The 23163-nt window shown below is 42.2% G+C and overlaps 1 protein-coding gene across 3 annotated transcripts in view; it reads right to left on the minus strand.

Annotated features, from left to right (window-relative positions):
* Positions 1 to 23163, minus strand: part of osbpl5 (oxysterol binding protein-like 5) — a 121205-nt gene that overhangs the window by 93265 nt on the left and 4777 nt on the right. Inside the window, exon 2 of one of the 3 annotated variants that reach the window (XM_031801270.1) lies at positions 10275 to 10336. The exons of the other annotated variants lie outside the window; for them this stretch is intronic. The gene's annotated coding sequence lies outside the window, so the exon portion shown is untranslated. The remainder of the gene's footprint in view (positions 1 to 10274; positions 10337 to 23163) is intronic. 3 annotated transcript variants of the gene reach the window in all.

A 23163-nucleotide genomic window follows, 5' to 3' on the forward strand; every position in this document is an offset into this window, starting at 1 on the left:
CCTATGTGTGAATACTATTTATTGACTACAGCTCAGCGTTCAACAGCATAGTGCTCATCACTAAGCTAAGGACCCTGGGACTAAACAAATCCCACTGCAACTGGATTCAGGACTCCCTGACGGGCCGCCCCCAGGGTGCAAGTGTAGGTAACAACACATCCGGAATGCTGATCCTCAACACAGGGGCCCCTCATGGGTGCGTGCTCATTCCCCTCCTGTACTCCCTGTTCACTCATGACTGCACAGCCATGAGTGACAAAGACAAAGGAGATGATTGTGGACCACAAGACAGGGCTGCAGTGGAACAGGTTGAAAGCTTCAAGTTCCTTGGTGTCCACATCACCAACAAACTATCATGTTTCAAGCACACCAAGACAGTCGTGAAGAGGGCACGACAAAACCTATTCCCCCTCGGGAGACTGAAAAGATTCGGTATGGGTCCTCAGATCCTCAAAAATTATACAGCTGCACCATCGAGAGCACTGGTTGCATCAATGCCTGGTATGACAACTGACCGGGATTCAACCACAAGGTACTACAGAGGGTGGTGCAAACGGCCAGTACATCACTCGGGCCAAGCTTCCTGCCACCCAGGATCAGTGTCAGAGGAAGGCCCTAAAAATTGTCAAAGACTCCAGCCACGATAGTCAAAGACTGTTATCTCTGCTACCGCATGGAAAGCGGTACCAGAGCGCCAAGTCTATGTCCAAGAGGCTTCTAAACAGCTTCTACCCCCAAGCCACGAGACTCCTGAACATATAGTCAAAGGGTTGCCTAGACTATTTGCAACCCCCCTCTTTTACACTGCTGCTAGTCTCTGTTGTTACCATCTATGCACAGTCACTTTAATAACTACCTACATTTACAGTTGAATCTGAAGTTTACATAGACCTTAGCCAAACACATTTTAACTCAGTTTTTCACAATTCCTGACATTTAATCCTAGTTAAAAATTCCCTGTCTTAGGTCAGTAAGGATCACCACTTTATTTTAAGTATGTGAAATGTCAGAATAATATAAGAGAATTATTTATTTCAGATATTCTTTCATCACATTCCCAGTGGGTCAGAAGTTTAAACACACACACACACACTCAATTAGTATTTGGTAGCATTGTCTTTAAATTGTTTAGCTTGGGTCAAATGTTTTGGGTAGCCTTCGACAAGATTCCACAATAAGTTGGGTGTATTTTGACCCATTCCTCCTGACAGAGCTGGTGTAACTGCGTCAGGTTTGTAGGCCTCCTTGCTCGCACATGCTTTCTCAGTTCTGCCGACAAATTTTCCATGTGATTGAGGTCAGGGCTTTGTGATGGCCACTCCGAATACCTTTACTTTGTTGTCCTTAAGCCATTTTGCGACAACTATGGAAGTATGCTTGGGGTCGTTGTCCATTTGGAAGACCCATTTGCGACCAAGCTTTAACGTCCTGAATGATGTGTTGAGATGTTGTTTCAATATATCCACATAATTCCCCTTCCTCATGATGCACCAGTCCCTCCTGCAGCAAAGCACCCCCACAACATGATGCTGCCAGCCCCATGCTTCACGGTTGGGATGGTGTTCTTAGGCTTGCAAGCCTCCCCTTTTTCCTCCAAACATAACGATGGACATTATGACTAAACAGGTCGATTTTTGTTTCATCAGACCAGAGGACATTTCTCCAAAAAGTACAATCTTTGTCCCCATGTGCAATTGCAAACCGTAGTCTGGCTTTTTTATAGCGGTTTTGGAGCAGTGGCCTCTTCCTTGTTGAGCGGCCTTTCAGGTTATGTCGATATAGGACTTGTTTTACTGTGGACATAGATACTTTTGTACCTGTTTCCTCCAGCATCTTCATAAGGTCCTTTGCTGTTTTTCTGGGATTGATTTTCACAACGCGCCTCCTTCCTGAGCGGTATGATGGCTGCGTGGTCCCAAGGATGAACCAGACTTGTGGGACCAATTTTTTTTCTGAGGTCTTGGCTGATTTCTTTTGATTTTCCCATGATGTCAAGCAAAGAGGCACTGCGTTTGAAGGTAGGCCTTGAAATACATCCACAGGTACACCTCCTATTGACTCAAATTATGTCAATTAGCCCATCAGAAGCTTCTAAAGCCATGACATAATTTTCTGGAATTTTCCAAGCTGTTTAAAAGGCACAGTCAACTTCGTGTATGTAAACTTCTGACCCACTGGAATTGTGATACAGTGAATTATAAGTGAAATAATCTGTCTGTAAACAACTGTTGTTAAAACTTCAACTGTACATATTACCTTGACTAACCGGTGCCCCTGCACATTGACTCTGTACCGGTACCCCCCCTGTATGTAGTCTCGCTATTGTTACTTTACTGCTGCTCTTTAATTACTTGTTCTTTTATTTCTTATCTGCATTTTCTTTTTAACTGCATTGTTGGTTAGGGGTTCGTAAGTAAGCATTTCACTGTAAGGTCTACACCAGTTGTATTCAGCATTTCACTGTAAGGTCTACACCAGTTGTATTCAGCATTTCACTGTAAGGTCTACACCAGTTGTATTCAGCATTTCACTGTAAGGTCTACACCAGTTGTATTCAGCATTTCACTGTAAGGTCTACACCAGTTGTATTCAGCATTTCACTGTAAGGTCTACACCAGTTGTATTCAGCATTTCACTGTAAGGTGCATGTGACTAATACAATTTGATTTCACTGGGACACTGTGCTGTTTTGTCAGCCTGCCGTCTGTTTCGCCACTTGGTACCTGTGATATTTTTGTGAGCTCCGGCTGGCTGCAGTCAGATTTCTTTTCATGGAAGTAGAGCATGATGCTTCTTCATCGTCTCCTGTGAGTGAATTTACATGTGCCATGTAAAGTTGAAATACACGTAATTTTTTGGTGGCACAATCATTCCACATCGTTTTAGAAAATGTAGCAGTTCGTTCAAATGGCCTCACAACCGCAGACCACATGTATGGCAAGTGGTTTGCTGATGTCAACGTTGTGAACAGAGTGCCCCATGGTGGCGGTGGGGTTATAGTATGGGCAGGCATACAGTGCATTCAGACTAGAGGTCGACTGATTATGATTTTTCAACACCGATACCGATTATTGGAGGACAAAAAAAGCTGATACCGATTAAAATCGGTTTGTAATAATGACAATTACAACAATACTGAATGAACACTTATTTGAACTTAATATAATACATCAATAAAATCTATTTAGTTTCAAGTAAATAATGAAACATGTTCAATTTGGTTTAAATAATGCAAACACAAAGTGTTGGAGAAGAAAGTAAAAGTGCAATATGTGCCATGTAGGAAAGCTAACATTTAAGTTCCTTGCTCAGAACATGAGAACATATGAAAGCTGGTGGTTCCTTTTAACAAGAGTCTTCAATATTCTCAGGTAAGAAGTTTTAGGTTGTAGTTACCATAGGAATTATAGGACTATTTCTCTCTATACCATTTGTATTTCATTAACCTTTAACTATTGGATGTTCTTATAGGTACTATAGTATTGCCAGTGTAACAGTATAGCTTCCGTCCCTCTCCTTGCTCCTCCCTGGGCTCGAACCAGGAACACAACGACAACAGCCACCCTCAAAGAAGCGTTACCCATGCAGAGCAAGGGGAACAACCACTCCAAGTCTCAGAGCGAGTAACGTTTGAAACGCTATTAGCGCGCACCCCGCTAACTAGCTAGCCGTTTCACATTGGTTACACCAGCCTAATCTCAGGAGTTGACTTGAAGTCATAAACAGTGCAATGCTTGACGCACAACGAAGAGCTGCTGGCAAAACGCACAAAAGTGCTGTTTGAATGAATGCTTACGAGCCTGCTGCTGCCTACCACCGCTCAGTCAGACTGCTCTATCAAATCATACTTAGTTATAACATGATAACAGACAGAAATACGAGCCTTCGGTCATTAATATGGCCGAATCTGGAAACTATCATCTCGAAAAGAAGACGTTTATTCTTTCAGTGAAATACGGAACCAGTGGCATCCATTAGTCTAAATATTCCTGTTACATTGCACAAACTTCAATGTCATAATTACGTCAAATTCTGGCAAATTAGGCGGCCCAAACTGTTGCATATACACTGACCCTGCGTGCAATGAACGCAAGAGAAGTGACACAATTTCACCTGGTTAATATTGAACGGTAACCTGGATTTATTTTAGCTAAATATGCAGGTTTAAAAAGATATACACTTCTGTGTATTGATTTTCAGAAAGGCCTTGATGTTCATGGTTAGGTACAAATTGGAGCAACGATACGCACTGCATCGATTATATGCAACACAGGACACGCTAGATAAACTAGTAATATCATCAACCATGTGTAGTTAACTAGTGATTATGACTGATTGATTGTTTTTTATAAGATAAGTTTCATGCAAGCTAGCAACTTATCTTGGCTTACTGCATTCGCGTAACAGGCAGTCTCCTCGTGGAGTGCAATGAGAGGCAGGTGGTTAGAGCGTTGGACTAGTTAACTGTACGGTTGCAAGATTGAATCCCCTGAGCTGACATGGTGAAAATCTGTCGTTCTGCCCCTGAACGAGGCAGTTAGCCCACCGTTCCTAGGCCATTGAAAATAGGAATATGTTCTTAACTGACTTGCCTAGTTAAATAAAGATTAAATAAAGTTTTTTTTAAATTATTATTATATATTTATATTTTAAAATCGGCCAAATCGGTGTCCAAAAATACCGATTTAAGATTTTCAAGTTTTCATAACATCGGCCCTAATTAAATCGGCCATTCCGATTAATCGGTCGACCTCTAATTCAGACCCCTGGACTTTTCCCACAATTTCTTACGTTGCAGCCTTACTCTAAAATAGATTTTTTTTAAGTACTAAATAAAAAAATAAAAATACATTCCTCAATATACATGTAGAGAATTATTCAGACCCTTTACTCAGTACTTTGTTGTAGTACCTTTGGCAGCAATTACAGCCTCAAGTCTTCTTGGGTATGTCCCTAAAAGCTTGGCACACCTGTATTTTGGTAGTTTTCTTTTCTGCAGATCCTCTCAAAATCTGTCAGGTTGGATGGGCAGCGTCACTGCACAGTTATTTTCAAGTCTCTCCAGAGATGATCAACCGGGTTCCAGTCAGAGCTCTAGCTGGACCATACAAGGACATTGAGACTTGTCTCGAAGCCACAGCTGCGTTGTCTTGGCTGTGTGCTTAGGGTCATTATCCTGTTGGAAGGTGAACCTTTGACCCGGTCTGAGGTCCTGAGCGCTCTAGACCAGGGTTTTCATCAAGGCTCTTTGCTCCGTTCATCTTTCCCTCGATCCTGACTAGACTCCCAGTCCCTGCCGCTGAAAAATATCCCCACAGAATCATGCTGCCACCACCATGCTTCACCGTAGGGATGGTGCCAGGTTTCCTCCAGATGTGATGCTTGGCATTCAGGCTTGGTTTCAATAGACAAGAGAATCTTGGTCAGAGTCCTTTAGGTGCCTTTCAGCAAACTCCAAGCGGGCTGTCGTGCCTTTTACTGAGGAGTGGCTTCCATCTGGCCGCTCTACCATAAAGGCCCGATTGGTGGAGTGCTGCAGAGATGGATATCCTTCTGGAAGGTTCTCCCATCTCCATAGAGGAGCTCTGGAGCTCTGTCAGTGACCATCGTGTTCTTGATTACCTCCCTGACCAAGACCCTTCTCCCCTGACTGCTCAGTTTGATTGGGCGGCAAGCTCTAGGAAGAGTCTTGGTGGTTCCAAAACCGCAGACATTTTTTGGTACCCTTCCCCAGATGTCCCTCAACACCATCCCGTCTCAAAGCTCCACGAACATGGCTTGGTTTTTGCTCTGACAACTGTGGGACCTTACAGGTGTGTGCCTTTCCAAATAATGTCCAATCCATTGAATATACCACAGGTAGACTCCAATCAAGTTGTAGAAACATCTCAAGGATGATCAACGGAAATGGGATGCACCTGAGCTCAAATTTTGAGTCTCATAGCAAAGGGTCTGAATACAGTTTTTTTAATATACATTTGCAAAAAGTTCAAAAAAATCTATTCTCGCTTTGCCATTATTTCCAATCCATTTTAGAATAAGGCTGTGATGTAACAACATGTATGAATTGTAACAAAATGTCTGAATGCATTGTATATGGATGATTTACAAAGCCAGGCACATTTAACATTTAGGCTGTTGATTATTATTAGGTTGTGGTTTCCTCTCTCCTCACTTTTCTTAGACATTAAAAAGGCAAGGGCTGTTTTCTCGTCTCCTAACGCCACTACTGCCTCCGTCACATTGTTCTCAACACCAATATGCTGGGTAACTGCTATTATGCAGATAGCAATATAGTCTAGGAAAAGGCGACAATTCAACAGCGCACAGATGTTTCAGAACCGCGGACAGCGATGGCTATCCAATGAGGGAGAAAGAGCTGGGGTGTTGCAACTTGCACCATTGTTCTGATTTAATAGAACAATATACAATTTCAGTAGCACGTCTTAGAATAATGTACTGTGCCATCCCCACAGCCTCCACAATAATCTTTGGCATGATATATTTAGAAGATCACATTTAATGGCTAGTTAGCTTCGCAAGCTAGCAAATGTTAGCCTCCAGCTAGCTAATGTCGACATGACAGAATTTCCATGCAATTTGGTTTAGCCAGCTTTTTTGGATTAGCACTCTAGCTAGCTAGCTAACCTTTGAACCCAGGTACTGTCTATCTAGAAAGCTGGTAAGTTAGCTAACAGCCTTTGTCAGCACAACAGTTGTTCCAATTTTAAGACTAGCTAGTTAGCATATTAGCAAACATGTTGATAGCTAGTTATGTGTTAGCAAGTAATGTTAAACACTAGCTACCTATTATTATGAGCTAGCAGTAGATAACTAGCTAAGCCTAAATGCTATAAATCATGACAATGATAATGATAGTAGAGGTATCTAGTGTATTTGCAAACAATTCATATATCCTCCCCCAGATTCCTCTAAAGGTCTCAGACTCCAGGATGGGAAAATGCATAACAAGAAATAAACAGATTAAGACAGAAGGGGACCATGAGACCCTGTTGTATTTCAAATAGTTAATCTGTTGTCAATTTCTATTCTGACTTATAATGTTAAAAAGGGAAGAAAAATACCCTGTTTATCTGAATTAGCAAGGCTACTCACTAAACCAATGATAGGCTATAGATGATACAAAAAAGTATGTCTACACTTCTTCAAATTAGTGGATTTGGCTATTTCAGCCACACCAGTTAATGACAAGTGTATCAAATCTAGCACACAGCCATGCAATCTCCATAGACAAACATTGGCTTTAGAAAAATGACCTTACTGAAGAGCTCATTGGCTTTCAAAGTGACACCATCATAGGATGCCACCTTTCCAACAAGTCAGTTCGTCAAATGTGTGCCCAGCTAGAGCTGCCCCGGTCAACTGTAAGTGCTGTTAATGTGTAGTGGAAACGTGTAGCCGCGAAGTGGTAGGCCACACAAACTCCCAGTATGGGACCAAGTGCTGAAGCGCGTCACTCCAAAAAAATTGTCTGTCCTTGATTGCAACACTCACTACGAGTTCCAAACTGCCTTTTGGAAGCAACGTCAGCACAATAACTGCTTCATTAAATGGGTTTCCATGGCCGAGCACCCGAACACAAGCTGAAGATCACCATGCGCAATGCCAAGCGTTGGCTGGAGTGGTGTAAAACTCGCCGACATTGAACTCTGGAGAGTGGAAACGCGTTCTCTGGAGTGATGAATCCCGCTTCACCATCTGGCAGTCCGACGGACAAAGCTGTGTTTGGCAGGTCCCAGGAGAATGCTACCTGCTCAAATGCATAGTGTCAACTGTAAAGTTTGCTGGAGGAGTAATAATGGTCTGGGGCTTTTTTTTCATGCTTTCGGGCTAGGCCCCTTATTTCCAGTGAAGGGAAATCTTAACTCTTCAGCATACAGTGACATTGTAGAAAATTCTGTGCTTTCAACTTTGTGGCAACAGTTTGGGGAGTGCCGTTTGGTGTTTCAGCATGACAATGCCCCAGTGCACAAAGCGAGGGCCATATAGAAATGGTTTGTCGAGATCGGTGTGGAAGAACTTGACTGGCCGGAACAGAGCCCTGACCTCAACCCCATCAAACACCTTTGGGAGGAATTGGAGTGCCGACTGAGAGCCAGGCCTAATCACCCAACCTCAGTGCTCGACCTCACTAATGCGCTTTGTGGCTGAATGGAAGCAAGTCCCCGTAGCAATGTTCCAACATCTAGTGGAAAGCCTTCCCAGAAGAGTGGAGGCTGTTATAGCAGCAAAGGGGGGACCAACTCCATATTAATGCCCATGATTTTGGAATGAGATGTTCGATGAGCAGGTGTCCACATACTTTTGGTCACGTAGTGTATATTTTCAGGAGTTATAAATGTTGGTAACGCAGTAAATGGCTCGGTAGAATAAACCGTTTTGCAAAAGTATAGTACAGGAATACAGGCACAATTTATAGTCCAATAGTTACACATGTTTTGGGAAAGGGGGACAGGGGTGCAAGTGTTAAGATTTGCAGAATTTAGCAATCATAATAAGAGTCTGATAGCAGCAGTTGTGACGTGTGTGTGTGTGTGTGTGTAGCATGAGTGTGTGCGCGCATGAGCTAAGGGGTAGAGAATCAGGGCTAGTGATCAGTCCAGTTCAAGTGTTCAGCAGTCTGATTGCTTGTTGATTTAAAAAATGGTCTGGGAGCCTGTTGGTATCAGAACTCATGCGTCGATACAAACTGCCCAACGGTAAGGAAGTGAACAGCTAGTGGCTGGGGTGTGTGGGGTCCTTGATGATGCTGTAGGTCATCCTCAGACACAGCTTTGAGTATATGTCCTGGATGGATGGTAACACGGTCCCACTGATGTACTGGGCCGTCTTCACCACCCGCTGGAGGGCCTTATGGTGGTGGTTGGCGATATTCCCGTACCAGGCCGTGATGCAACGGGTCAGGACGCTCTCGATGGTGCGGCGGTAGTTTTTGGACAGGACCCAGCTGTCTCAGAATAATCTCAGCTGTGCATAAGTGTTCTAAGCGTAAACTAGGCCTAGTTGACGTGTAATTTACAGTTAAATCGCATAACCATTGGCAGGACTTTCACTCGCCAAGACAAACATGGGAGAGGCAGAATGTAAACATGCTTCCTGCCTGATAAGAGAGAGCAAATCGCTTGCTACATGACCACTTACCTACCATTTCAGCCTGTCCGACATTCTGTCTTTGTGTGTTAGGACATAGAGCTTGCCATTACTGCTTAATTAGTCTCTTGTATATCTATTAATGGAATAGGTTGTGTTATTTCTATGCATTATTTATAAGTGCCGCACATTGTCTTGTGAATATAATTCGGAGCTGGAGCTTTTAATCTATTAACATCAAGTATTTCAGAGAGTGTTTGCTGTAGTTTGCGACTTGCTAAATAAAATGTTTAACTTAAAAACAGAACAAATACGCATCTCAAGCCCAATAATGGCTGAATATTTCCACAGCGGTTTGTTCACATGCTCAACGTGGATCACGAAGATACAACTAGGAAACGACCAGGAAAGCCCACAACCTAAACATCCACTGTGCTAATGAGAGAATACAAATACGTCTAAATCACCTTTTCATTATAGGGTTTTTCTTATGTATAAAATGTAAACCTTTCCTGCAGGCAAACTGTGTTGCTGTGCTTTCTATAGCAGCCCGGCGTATCATTATAACAATCTGTCCCAGAACAACCTCCCAAACATCTACTCCCTTCAACCAACCCAAAAGTCTCACACCCTCGCCTGAGGCTCCTAGTTCATTCAGTCTTCAGCAGTTCCCTGCTTTATTTCAGAGGACACAACTGACCTGTAGTCAGTTCACTCATGTGGCAATGTCCTCCTCAGGAGAGAATAACTAAGCCAAATCAATAGGTTTGGTGAAGGTTTACTGATTTAGGTTTAATGATTTACATTTTGGTACAAATGACAATAGGTAAAACACTCTAGGCCTATGTGAAATGCAGCAAAAGATCATTAAAAACTTGCGGCATATAAAGATAATAAAATGCACTATGCACCTTTTGGGACATGCCCCATTTATAATTTCTGCCTGCGCTCAAACATGATTCACCCTCATAAAACATACGTGCCATACTGAAACAAGAGTTTTGCTGCCATCAGCTTGGCCCAGAAACTAGCTCTGTTAAGCAACACCACACTCCCACTAGTTTATACCAGGTAAACAGGTGTGTATGTGTGTGGCACAAAAACTACATTCTCACTACTGCTAGCTAACACACAGACTGATTGTAGCAGTGAGCTCAGCTTACCTTTCACCTGAGCTGCGCAGGATACCACATCCAGAAGCCTACGTAAGAACAGTCTGCCTTACCTTGGGAGAGAGAGAAGTTTAATTCTGAATCACATGCTCCTTATGAATCACAGTCAGAGGCTGCACATCCCTCCCACAAACACACACCCTCCATATCACAAAACCAATGCCTGAGCCCCACCCAGTTGTCCTGAAGGAGCAGAGACAGGAAGCATTTATGTCTCCCTGGGTAGATCAAGCTGCCCGTTTACACTGTTAGTGATGAAAACCACAGTACAGATTCAGCACGTCTGATTTGACTTGGTCCAAATGCCTCAGCAGCCTTTTATTCTGAATGAAGAAACCTTGAAATAGTCCACTGAAATAGGCTAGTCCATGTTTTGGCAGGAATACTTAGGGGGTTACCCAGTCAATAATTGTAAAGTGTTGGTCCTATGTTTCATGAGCTGAAATAAAACAATAACAGAAATGTTGCATACTGATCAATATTTCTGTCTATAATAAAGCATTGGGTATTGAGTAGAATGATACCCCATTTCATTGATTCCCAATCCTTAGGTAAATCTGTAGAATGCAATGTGAATGTCAGTACACACAATAGGCTGACTGGGGAGGTGAATTCACACAGTCACAGTCCTGCGATAAGAGCTACAACTCTAATATTTGGGTAAACTCTTCACAGTTGTGTTCTGTGGGTGTCACCGAGTAGACTGGTAACCCATTTCATTGCTTCACATTCCAGCCTTGTTTAACATTATCTAATCTAAATATGGCATGATTCCACCAATTTTAACCTTCTGCATAACTTTCAACGAGGTACTTTTATTTTGAAGGAAAACTGCAAATTCCACTATTGTGCATAATCCTTATTGTGGCTAGCTTCACAAAACATAACCCCGTCCGGTCGAGTCTCACTAGCCAGATGAAGCTAGCTGGCTGCTTATAACATTAGCTTTGGGCAACAGGGTTAAGTAGCTGGCTAGCTATTTATTTTCATAAGCTGAAGTTCCAGTTCAATAGGCGAACAACAAGTGGCTACCCTAGCTAATACTTACTCACAAGGATTCCCAATATTGAAAATGACTGCAGTTTCTATTGGTCATTGTTTTCAGGCTGGTTATATTGGTGCTAGCTAGGTACCAAGCTAAAGCAAGCTAGCTACCCCAGAAGTTGCGGTTGAACAAATAATGCTTTATTAGCAATGCAGTATTGTAAACATATTGTTCGTGGTCGGTGTTTGCAGACTTTTTTCTACAGCTTTGACAGTGCTACTGATAGTAATGGTGGAGCTTGGCTTGCACGTGCAAATTCAGAACACACATTCTATAATAGAACTGTGTTATTTGACGTGTCAAATAGCGTTATTTGACGCATATCTTTTTTAACACGCAAAGACCCAAACGGCGTTCCATAGTATGTCATGAAGCTAATAGCGGTGACGCTATTACTGTGTAACTCCGATAGGGCAACATATGTACTGTTGACGAAAGCCAACGTCAAGGGCAATGAATTTCATTATCTTGGCGTTAATGGATTTCACCTTTGAGTTGTCTCGCCAAAATATTCTTCCTCTTTCAAATGACTGCTCGACTTGTTGACTGCTCGATCCACACAGCAGACATTGTGGGCTAGGTTAGGAATGCTGTGTTGCACGTGTAGCGCAAAATTATACGTAGCGTCATTACGTCATGCACTTACGTTATATAGGTATGTACGTAAGCTTTGACATCAGTGTTAAAATAACAAAAATAACATTTTTAGCTAATTTCGGCAGATTCCGATATGTTCACCGATATATTGTGCATCACTAAAAATCATACTAAAATATCCTTGACTAAACAAATAACTATTATTTCTTCATGCATTTCATGCTTTACAATTGTTTATGCAATATTTATCAAGCGTTGGTGGTTAAAGTGCATTCAGAAAGTATTCAGACCCCTTAAATTTTTCCACATTTTTACATTAATCTTTTTTTGAATAAGGCTGTAATCTGTCTTTCATCAATCTACACACAATACCCCATAATGACGAAGCAAAAACAGTTTTTTGGGAAATTTAAGCTAATTTAAAAAATATCACATTTACATAAGTATTCAGACCCGTTACTCAGTACTTTGTTGAAGCACCATTGGTAGCGATTACAGCCTAGAGTATTCTTCGGTTTGACGCTACAGGTTTGGCACACCTGTATTTGGGGAGTTTCTCCCATTCTTCTCTGCAGATCCTCTCAAGCTCCATCAGGTTGGATGGGAACCGTAACTGTGGCTGGGCCACTCAAGTACATTCAGAGACTTGACCCGAAGTCATTACTGCGTTGTCTTGGCTGTGTGCTTAGGGTCTTTGTCCTGTTGGAAAGTGAATGGACCCCAGTCTGAGGTCCTGAGTGTTCTGGAGCAGGTTTTCATCAAGGATCTCTATACATTTTTGACTTGATCCTGACAGGTCTCCCAGTCCCTGCCCTGAAAAACATCCACACAGCATGATGCTGCCACCACCATGCTTCACCTTAGCGATAGTGCCATATTTCCTCCAGATGTGACACTTGGCATTCAGGGCAAATAGTTCAGTCTTGGTTTAATCAGACCAGAGATGGTCTGAGAGTCCTTTAGATGCCTTTTGGCAAACCCAAAAGGGATGTAATGTGCCTTTTACTGAGGAGTGGCTTCCGTCTGGCCACTCCACCATAAAGGCCTAATTGGTGGAGTGCTGCAGAGACAGTTGTCCTTATGGAAGGTTCTCCCATCTCCACAGAGGAACTCTGGCGCTCTGTCAGAGTGACCATCGGGTTTTTGGTCACCTCCCTTACCAAGGCCCTTCTCCACCGATTGCTCAGTTCAGCCAAGCGGCCAGCTCTAGGGGGTTCCAAACTTAATCCATTTAAGAATGATGTAGGCCACTGTGTTCTTGTGGACCTTAAATGTTGCAGACATGTTTTTGGTACCCTTCCCCAGATCTGCACCTCAACACAGAGGTCTGTGTCTCGGAGCTCTACGGATAATTCCTTTGACCTCACAGCTCGTTTTTTGCTCTGACATGTACTGTCAACTGTGGGACCTTATATAGACAGGTATGTGCCTTTCCAAATCATGTCCAATCAATTGAATTTACCACAGGTGGACTCCAAGTTGTAGAAACATCTCAAGGATGATCAATGGAAACTGGATTCACCTGAGCTCAATTTCGAGTAGCATAGCAGAGTCCCTGAATATTTATGTAAATAAGGTATTCATTTAATTTTTAATACATTTTTAAACAATTGAAACCTATTTTTCTTTGTCATTATGGGGCATTGTCTGTAGTTTGCAGAGTGTTCATTTATTTTTGTATTCTCTTATTAAAACAATTCCGACGCTGCGTAATGGGCAGGTCTATCCACTGTCTGGAGGTTCTGGCTGCTGTGATTGGATACAGCATACAGCTGATTGTGCTCTATCAGCCCAGCTGCTTCTCAAGTGTTAGCACTGGGCAAGTGGGCATGACTGTAATCCATACCCAACCTACCAGTAAGTCATGACAAACTCTTGTACAAAACTCAGTTTTGTACAATAGTGACTTTATGAACAACGTTATCAGATTCACACTGTAGTCAGAGTGACACTAGATTATATTTTTCGGTCTCTTATTGATGCCACATAGGTCATTTTTAAAAACCAGTGAAGTTGGTTCTAAAAAGGGAGTTGACCTTTAAATCAGTAGTTTTGAAAAGGCCTATAATTTTGAAAAGGATTATAAACAAACACTGACCTTGTGGTATTTCACTGATGAAGGACAAGTTATTTTAATTAAACTAATTTTGAGAGGGCCTGAAGCACTTCACCAATCAGGCCTTTATGGTAGAGTGGCCAGAGGGAAGCCACTCCTCAGTAAAAGGCACATGACAGTCAGCTTGGAGTTTGCCAAAAGGCACCTAAAGACTCTCAGACCATGAAAAACAAGGTTCTCTGGTCTGATGAAACCAAGATTGAACTCTTTGGCCTGAACGCCAAACATCACATCTGGAGGAAACATGGCACCATCCCTACGGTGAAGCATGGTAGTGGCAGCATCATGCTGTGGGGATGTTTTTGTGGCAGGGACTGGGAGACCAGTCAGGATCGAGGGAAAGATGAGCAGCACAAAGTACAGAGATCCTTGATAGGATCAGAGAGAAAAGTAGAGAGAAAAACATGGATTACAGGTATCATCCACACTGAGCTGAAGGCTAGAGCTGCCCCTTTCAAGGTGTGGGACACTAACCCAGACGCTTGTAAGGAATCCCACTGTGGGATTGCATCGCAGTGCTAGCTGTGCCACTAAAGATTATGGATTTGAGTCCGGGCTCGGTTGCAGCCGGCCGCGACCGGGAGACCCATGGGGCGGCGTACAATTGGCCCAACGTCATCTGGGTTAGGGGAGGGTTTGGCCGGCAGGGATGTCCTTGCCCCATCGCGAACTAGCGACTCCTGTGGCGGACCAGGAGCAGTGCACGCTGACACTGTCGCCAGGTGTACGGTGTTTCCTCCGACACGTCATGCCCCTCGACCTTCGCCACTCCTGAGTCCGTACGGGAGTTGCAGCGATGAGACAAAACTAACTACCAATTGGATACCATGAAATTGGGGAGAGAAAGGGCAAAAAAAAAAAATATATACACACACAAATAGCAATCCCACTGTGACCTCCGACAAGCCATCAAACAGGCAAAGTGTCAATACAGGACGAGGTTTGAATCCCACTACGCCTGCTTGGATGCTCATCAAATGTGGCAGGGCTTGTAAACTATTTAAGTGCAGAGATTACATGTATTTTTTCCCCCCAGCCCGTTTCTAGACAGGTGCATGATAAATGGTCCATTCTAAATCAAAACAAATTTCACACATATTATTTAGTATATGTGAAGACAATATTAACTCAAGAATAGTCTGATGGGTGACAATATTAGCCCCATCACTTGTAAATGATAAATTATCACTTGTGAATGATGCCCAGCATAAGGCAAGAAACAATGCCTTTTTCAAATCAGTCGCACACCTCACTAAAGTGGCCAAATAACTTCTTAAAATGAAGCACATTAATCTGCTTTACAAGGGGTGTAAAGCCTAACTGGCATACATAAGCAGCGCGTGAGTTTCAAGTTTGGGGAAGATCCTTCACCATAAAAATGCACCTTTATAATAAAAGCATGACATGGATAATCACATTTGCGATCACTTTTGATAAGTGTTTTCCCGCTAATGGAAAGATTGCACTTATAGCCTACTGCCATGTGCTCATTGTTGCGCTTATAATGTGAAGATGGCCTAATACTTTGTACACATTTGAAGCTAAACGTTCTGATCTGTTGCGTCAGCCTCATAGTGTAAAAAAGTTGTAAATTGTTGTATTCCTAGACTATGCTCGGGAATATTTAATTTTTGCACAGAGTAGGTCAACTTTTGTACTATGGGGGATAGTAGATTGACATAGGCTAGTGCTTTTGCTGTTCGTTAGGCCTACTCATCTTGTTGGCTGACAAAGTAAATGTGGACAGTTCTTCCAATATCTTCAATATGCACCTCGGAATTGGATAATTTCTCTCACATGTTGCCAAAACTCAACAGCGCGGGCCACTAGGCAAAATATGTGCTTTGATTTAAACTAAAACAATCTGCTCGATTTCGCTTTCTGTACATAATTCAAAATGCTGTATAATTTAAGAACATCTAAATGCATATTCCCATGAAACTGATTGAGATCAAATGGCTGGCATGCAGATGCTGCATGGACGTTTCACAATTGACAGCAAGTAATTTGAAGGGAGGGTGACCAAACATTTGTACGTTAAGAGATATACACATGCACAAAGTGATTTGGATATTCAGCTCTGAGGAAAAGGGATGGGGGGGGGAACGGTTACCTTGGTATCCGCAGCCTCTGCCCTTTATTTAAGTAAGGAAAGGGAACATATGTGAGCGAGCAAACACACTGTTTGACTGAGTTCCTAATATACCTCCTCTCACCTCACATGCAGAAGTTATGAAGAGATCGCTGCTAGGTAACCACACAGACTGCTCCAGTGAGCGCTTAAGGCAAGTCCTGAACATGCACTCATTGGCTTTGTGGCCACCAGTCTATGACTATCTTAGCTCTCTATATGGGAGATGAATGAAGAGAGCACGTGACAGGCACTAATACCCAGACCCCTCTTCTAACCCATACATTAGCGGTTGCGGCTCGCTCATCTCCTATACTTCAGCCCTCAACTTTATTGAGAGTTCCAATGCGGTTCCTGAGTCGTTTTGGCAAGACCTCCTTCGCATTTGTCTTTGACCCCCTTAACATAAACCCAATCACAAAATCACAGTTTGCTGCATAATGTCACAGCCAGGTTTGCAAAATCCTTTGAAAACATAGAGGGAGGCTTCCCAATCAGGCCGGCTTACTTGTGCTATAGGCATACAAGGGATACAGATTTCCCTAAGGTCATAAAATCAAGGATTCCTGATTCATCAGGAAAAAGCACAGCTTAAGTGTGGAGAAAACAAAGTAGAGAAAAAGATGGAGCAAGGAGCTCTAACTCAACTAAAAGCGTACAAGTTTTAATGCAATTCCAAACACTGCTTTAACTGAAGCCCAAGTACGCAGCTGTGATGCAGTGCAGCTCTATTCTGCCCAGGGAAAAAGTAGGCCACAGCATCTACCAGCGCTGAGCTGGAGTTGAGACACAAATACACATCAAGAATAGGAAATGGGCTTCAAATTCAATGATACTTCTCCTTTGCGTAGGCTACAACAAGGTGTCTGAAAAAGGCATTTGAAATGTTTACTAAACTACTGAGCAATTAAAACCAAGAGAAAAAAACTTTCCCCACAATAGCCACAGACTGGGTTAAAAGTGAATCACACTAATAACTGATTAGCCAAGTGCAACAAACAAGCTGAGCATAGTTTATTAAGAAATTACCCCACTTTATTAAGACCAGCTGTAATAAATGTATTAGGCCTAGATAAATTGAAATACATTTGTAACAGTAGGCCTACACATGTTTTACATTCACAAAATGTAGGTAAATTGACAGAGTAGAATTAGCGTGGTAAACTTGTAAATAGCCTATTTTATTTTAGTTGTATGGAATGCATTGTTTCCAATAGGATTTTTTCGGTAGAACTACTCAGGTTACTTTTGGTGAATACATTTTTTTTTTATAGGACATCCTACTCCAAAATACACCATCAGTAAAAAGATTTAGAATAAATACTCATTCAAGGGTTTTTCTTTATTTTTACTATTTTCTACATTGTAGAATAATAGTGAAGACATCAAAACTATGAAATAACACATGGAATCATGTAGTAACCAAAACGGTGTTACACAAATCAAAACAGATTTTAGATTGTTCAAAGTAGCCACCCTTTGCCTTGATGACAGCATTGCACACTAGGCACTCTCTCAACCACCTTCACCTGGAATACTTTTCCAACAGTCTTGAAGGAGTTCACACATATGCTGAGCACTTGTTGGGGGCTTTTCCTCCACTCTGTGGTCCAACTCATCCCAAACCATCGCAAATGGGTTGAAGTCGGGTGATTGTGGAGACCAGGTCATCTGATGCAGCACTCCATCACTCTCGACCTTGGTCAAATAGCCCATAAACAGCTTGGAGGTCAATGTCCTGTTGAAAAACAAATGATAGTCCCACTAAACGCAAACCAGATGGGATGGTGTATCGCTGCAGAATTCTGTGGTAGCCTTGCTGGTTAAGTGTGCATTGAATTCTAAATGAAACACAGACAGTGTCACCAGCAAAACACCCCCACGCCATCAAACCTCCTCCTCCATGCTTCACAGTGGGAAATACACATGCGGAGATCATCCGTTCACCCACACCGCATCTCACAAAGACATCTCCAATTTGGACTCCAGACCAAAGGACAGATTTCCACAGATCTAACATCCATTGCTCGTGTTTCTTGGCCCAAGCAAGTCTCTAAATCGTATTGGTGTCCTTTAGTAGTGGTTTCTTTGCAGCAATTTGACAATGAAGGCCTGATTCACGCAGTCTCCTCTGAACAGTTGATGTTGTGTCTGTTACTTGAACTCTGTGAAACATTTATTTGGGCTGCAATTTCTGAGACTGGTAACTCTAATGAACTTACCCTCTGCAACAGAGGTAACTCTGGGTCTTCCTTTCCTGTGACTGTCCTCATGAGAGCAAGTTTCATCCTAGTGCTTGATGGTTTTTGCGGCTGCACTTGAAGAAACTTTCAAAGTTCTTGAAATGTTCCGGACCTTCAAGTAGTGATAGACTGTCATTTCTCTTTACTTATTTGAGGTGTTCTTGCCATAATATGGACTTGGTAATTTACCAAATAGGGCTATTTTCTGTATACCACCCCTACCCTTGTCACAACACAACTGATTGGCTCAAATGAATTAAGAAGGAAAAAAATTCCACAAATGAACTTTTAACAAGGCACACCTGTTAATTGAAATGCAATCTTAAATGTACAATATATTTTGATTGAACACTATTTAAGATTCTTCAAAGTAGCTACCTTTAGCCTTGACAGCTTTGCACACTCTTGGCATTCTCTCAACCAGCTTCACCAACAGTCTTGAAGGACATCCCGCATATGCGGAGCACTTGCTGGCTGCTTAACCAACTTTTGACTGGTACCATCATTTAGCAGATGCTCTTATCCAGAGTGACTTACAGGAGCAATACGGGTTAAGTGCCTTGCTCAAGGGTACAGACAGATACGTACGGCCCAATGCGCTTAACCACTAGGCTACCTGTAAGCTTCAAATGAAAAAAAAATTACATTCACAGGTTCTGTATTTCAGGGATTCATTTTGGAAGTACCCCAAATCCAATGTTTAATGACTGAACCATTTAATTTTGCCATAGGCTGCCATGCATTTGAAATGAGAGCTTGTCTTGGCGGCAGACTCAAGCTTGGTTAGCAACAGTTCCCATCCTCCAGAAAACTGTAGTTGGTTAGTCACCAAGTCAATCAAATGCCCACAATTCTAGGGAGGGGCATGACAATTGACATCAACTGTGCGTGTGATCCTTTGCCCATACTGATGATTTGAGCCTGCATTTATGGTTTAAGAGATCACCTTGTGGTATTACAGTTCAGATCAATAATAATAGAATATATAAGATCGATGACATAACATGTAAGTATGTTCACATCCTCCACCTGTATATAATGGCTATAGTCAGGTGATTGAGGCCTTCCCAGTGGACCAGTCACATGCTGAAACCAGAGGTCTCCCTAATACGTTCCAAAGTGCAAGCAGGTGTCACAAGTTCCCCTTTAGGTAATCTGACCCACCACTGACTGGCACTTTCCGCTGTTCCTGTTCTGTGTGACACCTCTGATATCCACACACCCTCTCTACATAAGGTTGCACGTTAGACCGAAACGTCGGTACTTTTTCGATACTACAACATGAAACATGTTTCAGTACTAGAATTGTTACTTTTAGTTTGTCTATCAAATGTGTCTCACGTCTGGAAATTAACTAAATGCATTGAACTTAAATTTGTACAAATTAATAGTCCATCATATGACATGAACAGAATGCATCAGTGATTCCCTGCAACTTTCTGAAAGCATGGGAATAACCCTGTCTGTGTGTAGTGTGTGTATGTCCACCCTTAGCGCTGCTAATTATAACCGTATTCGGATGAACGGAAAGGCTTTCCCAAAAACTCTCAATTAAAAAGTTAACTACAAAGTAGCCTATGCCTACCGCACCTGCAGAATCATGAGCGTTTGCGTCAATCCAGTGGCCATTGGCTTTTTAAAAAAAGTCCATCACATCTACAGTTGAAGTCAGAAGTTTACATACACCTTAGTCAGATATATTTAAACTCAGTTTCACAATTCCCTTCCCACAATAAATTGAGTGAATGTTGGCCCATTCCTCCTGACAGAGCTGGTGTAACTGAGTCAGGTTTGTAGGCCTCCTTGCTCGCACATGTTTTTTCAGTTCTGACCACAAATTTTCTATGGGATTGAGGTCAGGGCTTTGTGACAGCCACTCCAATACCTTGACTTTGTCGTGCTTAAGCCATTTTTCCACAACTTTGGAAGTATGCATGGGGTAGACCCATTTGCGACCAAGCTTTAACTTCCTGACTGATGTCTTGAGATGTTGCTTCAATATATCCACATAATTTTCTTTCCTCATGATGCCATCTATTTGTGAAGTGCACCAGTCCCTCCTGCAGCAAAGCACCCCCACAACATGATACTGCCAGCCCCGTGCTTCACGGTTGGGATGGTGTTCTTCAGCTTGCAAGCATCCCCCTTTTTCCTCCAAACATAACGATGGTCATTATGGCCTAACAGGTCTATTTTTGTTTCATCAGACCAGTAGATATTTCTCCAAAAAGTATGATCTTTGTCCCCATGTGCAGTTGCAAACCGTAGTCTGGCTTTTTTATGGCGGTTTTGGAGCAGTGGCTTCTTCCTTGCTGAGCGGCCTTTCAGGTTATGTCAATATAGGACTCATTTTACTGTGGATATAGTTACTTTTATACCCGTTTCCTCCAGCATCTTCACAAGGTCCTTTGCTGTTGATCTGGGATTGATTTGCACTTTTCGCACCAGAGTACGTTAATCTCTAGCAGACAGAACACGTCTCCTTCCTGAGCGGTATGACGGCTGCATGGTCCCATATACTTGCGTGCTATTGTTTGTACAGATGAACGTGGTACCTTCAGGCATATGGAAATTGCTCCCAAGGATGAACCATACTTGTGGAGGTCTACAATGTTTTTTCTGGGGTCTTGGCTGATTTCTTTTGATTTTCCCATGATGTCAAGCAAAGAGGCACTGGGTTTGAAGGTAGCCCTTGAAATACATCCACCAGTACATCTCCAATTGACTCAAATTGTGTCAATTAGCCTATCAGAAGCTTCTAAAGCCATGACATAATTTTCTGGAATTTTCCAAGCTGTTTAAAGGCAGTCAACTTTGTATGTTAACTTCTGACCCACTGGAATTGTGATACAGTGAATTAAGTGAAATATTCTGTCTGTAAACAATTGTTGGAAAAATTTAGATGTCCTAACAGACTTGCCAAGACTATAGTTTGTTAACACGAAATTTGTAGTAGTTGAAAAATGAGTTTTAATAACTCCAACCTGAGTGTATGTAAACCTCCGACTTCAACTGTACGCTACAGAAACACTGCTAACCAAAACAGTGCGTGTACTTGAATTAAACAGCCACACTTAAATCTAAATGTCTTTGATTTTATCTCAGACCTCCCAAAGTGGTTCCCTGATGTGGTTTAAGCATTGCTGTGGATATAGAATGTTTTTCTATTTTGTAAAAATTGCGATAATTGATTAAAAACAACATCCCAGTCTGTCTCGTCGCTTTCTTTTTCTGCCCTGTTATTGTTTTGGTATCAAGTGTCGCTACACTAAACCTGGTATGGATGTCCAAATGCTGGTATTGTGAGACAACACTACTCCCTACTACTCAGAAAATTATACAAATAGGCTACCTTCAGATTGCTCAATGTGGAAAAACAGTGGACAAACCATGACAGAATTGGCCAAAAACCTTGACTCGTTCATAATCACTTTCATAATATTCCCTGACACTTCCTCACCCATGCTCAAAATCTGTAAATGGTGAAAGTGTGTCAAATGATGACAACGACCCATTTCTCTCCACATATATCCGGTCAAACACAAACTGGCTAAACAGCGAAACCAAGAGATTAGTACAGCATACAACATGGTGCCAAGAGAGAGAACAGGGAACGGCATGGTCTGGAGAAATGACATGGTCACTAAAAGGGACAAGTCTACATGCACTGGATGAGGTGCTCGAATAGAGACAAGTATTGCAGTGAACCAGGTACTGGCATTTCAGCTAAACATTCTCACATGATTTAAATTAATGAATATTTATTTAACCCATTGTAAAAAATAAAACCTGTCCATCTTTGTAAAGTTGAAAGCCATTGAGGGTTAAATCCAGCTGAAATGCCAAGCTTGAGGGCTGAGTGAAAAGGTCGGGAGATATCGATTTCAGAAACACCACCGTGAGAAAGCTATTCTCCTCCACTCCTTTCCTTTCCTCTCCTCGAATAAAAGCACCACAATACAAGTCATAATACCCATAAAACCTAGCAGTCAAACAGGGAAATGGTTCCAATCATTTTACACCATTCATTTTTCACCTTAGGGGATTTTAGAAACACCTGTTTCGTGTACACTCACCCTTGCGTGCCATTTTGATAACCATGTAACTGTCTAGGACAAGGTCAATTATCAATATATTCACCTGTATTTACCCATAAAATACTGATGAATCGAGGCAAAGGTAAGCATCTCTGGATTAACTAATGTTAGCAAAATGTAGTAATTAACAAATTGGCTACATTTATTTAAATCGACAATTGGGCAAGTTTTAAATTTGACACATTTTTTTCCTCCATTGACACCCCTTTAGTTGTTTCTACAACTTGATTGGAGTCCACATGCGGTAAATTCAATTGATTGGACATGATTTGGAAAGGCACACACCTGTCTATATAAGGCCCCACAGTTGAGAGTGCATGTCAGAGCAAAAACCAAGCCATTAGGTCAAAGGAATTATCCATAGAGCCCCGAGACAGGATTGTGTCGAGGTACAGATTTGGGGAAGGGTATCAAAAAAAGTCTGCAGCACTGAAGGTCTCCAAGAACACAGTAGCCTCCATCATTCTTCAATGGAAGAAGTTTGGATCCACCAAGACTCTTCTTAGAGCTGGCCGCCCGACCAAACTGAGCAATCGGGGAACAAGGGCCTTGGTCAGGGAGGTAACCAAGAACACGACGGTCACTCTGACAGAGCTCCAGAGTCCCTCTATGGAGATGGGAGAACCTTCCAGAAGGACAACCATTTCTGCA

The sequence above is a fragment of the Oncorhynchus kisutch genome, linkage group LG22 (assembly GCF_002021735.2).
Source record: "Oncorhynchus kisutch isolate 150728-3 linkage group LG22, Okis_V2, whole genome shotgun sequence".
In the NCBI taxonomy this organism is placed as follows: domain Eukaryota; kingdom Metazoa; phylum Chordata; class Actinopteri; order Salmoniformes; family Salmonidae; genus Oncorhynchus; species Oncorhynchus kisutch.